Below are 2500 nucleotides of genomic sequence, written 5' to 3'. Positions count from 1 at the left end.
GTGTTGCGTAATTCCCTTCTCTTAATGCTGTTGAACAGTGTTGGGGGGGATTTCCTCCACTTACAAATCAACTTTTCTTCATTTCAATAATTGGATCTCCTGTCAGGCGGTTGTGACTGACGTGATGAAGATGAGCTGTAAATCCAATCCTAATGACACAGAGTTTAGTAATGAGCTTAAAAAACCTTTGCTTATCGTCTGCTGAATAAAGATAAAGCCGCACGCCCGGTTAAGACTGCGGCAGAGAGCTGTGCAGAAAAAGAGAAATAAATAAAGGAAGCAGAGGGCAAAGCAGGGATTTGAAGCTCATTTGCATCGCACAATTGATTTCCCCCCCGCAACTAGCCTGTCCACAATGTCAGTCATTCCCTCTTTGGAGTTTTAATTAAATCCCTGACTGAGTTAGGTTCGAATTTCTGATTTGAAGCCGCGGTCAATAACAGCAAAGTGTCCAAAGATTGGACCCCCGTTCACTAAATCAATCCCAACAATGCTTCCAGGGCCGAGCCTCTACGGAGCGCCGGCACAATGGGTGTCAGAGCCGATCATATCTGCCCGGCTGGAGCCATCCCGTCTCTGCTGGGGGGGACACACACACACTTCAAGCTCCTCATTCTTTCAGCCTCTTAGTGATGTTATCTCATTTGGAGAAATTATAATTATGGACGCTAATGAAGAGCGAATTATCCACGTTTTAATTGATATGGAAGCATAAGGCCGCTACATTACAGGATAATTCCTCCTACATATTGCATGATTACACATAATTTACTCATATATGGATGTACTACATATCTCATAATCATACATATTACATCATACAAACCACATGCATATTAATACGACAGTAAACATCCAGAATAAAGCGTGTAGCGTTTAATCTTCATATAAACGCCAATTAGCTTTAATTCGTCCGGATGAAATTATTATTTTTCTGCTTTAAAGATACACACAAGTACTAAACAATGGAAACATGAGTTTTATCAGACAAAGTAGTGTAGTAAACCTTTATGCTGAGGAGCCAATGAGGAGCCGGCGTGCCTGTTTTCACTCAGTACACCTCAGGCACAGGCGTCTCTATTGCATTTGTAATGAAATTGCGAGCAGAGCAACAGCTTTCATTTCACATCTTGCCTTTTTTTTCCCCAGGCTGAAGTCATCTGTCAGAGATGATCAACTCTAATTTAGCAAGAGGTCAAGTGAAATATTAACAAGGGCCCCCAGCAAACCGTCCAATCAGCTCCTAAATGATATATTCATAAATCAATGGAATGGAGTTGACAGCTGAGAGACGGAACGCTTCGTTGCAGCCAGAGTGGCATTTGGGTTTTTGGAAGCAGGTTCAGATCTCCTGCCTTCATCGCAAAGTTACACACATGGCAAAGGTCAAATCATACGTTTCTGTTCCTGCTGTGGGCGAGCATGATATTTACACAAACATGGATTCATCTGCGGTTAAAGGAAGACAATAACGTTAGTGTTTGGATCTCCTCTGTATATTCATTGTCTTCAGATTCGGATCATGCAGGTGTGTGAGCCCAGATTAGCTCCTGTTCCAATCTGACCTGGTGTGTTGTCAAATTCCATTGCATTCCACCCAAAGCATGTTCAAATGAGCTCCAACCCCATGATCCTGAAGAAACAGGCAAAGAATGAAGGGATTAATAATGGTCTCTACTCTAGAACACTGCCGGTGAACAACACTGTTAGCATCTTGAACCACAGCTAACCGTCCAGCTCGCTCCGACCCCGAGGTCTGCCTTCATCTATAGAATCCCTAATCAGCAAACTGTAATTCTGCCGGTGAAACTGTGTCGGGGAACACCTTGAGTTTTACTCCACGGTGTTAAATCAGATTTATCCGAGCCGCCTCACCCCTGGTTTAGAGGCCATTTCCCCCTGAATCCCACCCTGGGCCCTCTGTGCCTCCTATCAGCCGCCCTGTAAATAAATCAGCCACAACTGCGCCGCTCTCGTCTGCTGAGATTCAATTTGCCTCATGACCGCCGAGCCGCTGTGCAGCTTTCTCACATCGGGAGACGACGGAAAGGTGGACAGTTAGAGTCTAAAGGGGGCCGACGTGGGGCGGGGAAGGGGGGGGGGGGGGGGGAGTCTGGAGTTTGACAAGTCCCAGCGTCCGACCCCGCCCCTCCCTCTGTTTGACGGAGAAAATGAGTAGGAAACGGAGCTTTGTCATCCAGCCGCAGTTGGTAATTAGTTTCTGTCCTTTCAAGTCCAATGTGGCACAAGGCGGTGCAGGTAAGGCTTTAAGGCAGGGCTGAAGAAGCGATCAAAGCCGCTCAGTCAGCCCCACGTGTTCCATCCCACAGGGCTTTGAGACCTTTACGCATTTTCAAATGAGATAAAAGTGTCTAGGTTCCAGGTGATAGCGTCTCTCTGTGATGTCTTCTTCTTATTTAAATGTCACACACACAAGCTTTAAGAATACACAACATCCATAGAAGCAGCCGCCCTGTGCAACATTCAGGGGCAGGTGTAA

Source organism: Genypterus blacodes, unplaced genomic scaffold (assembly GCF_046128005.1).
Source record: "Genypterus blacodes isolate CSIRO-AG114 ecotype Tasmania unplaced genomic scaffold, CSIRO-AGI_Gbla_v1 ptg000158l_1, whole genome shotgun sequence".
Taxonomy (NCBI): domain Eukaryota; kingdom Metazoa; phylum Chordata; class Actinopteri; order Ophidiiformes; family Ophidiidae; genus Genypterus; species Genypterus blacodes.
This window is presented reverse-complemented; position numbering follows the sequence as displayed.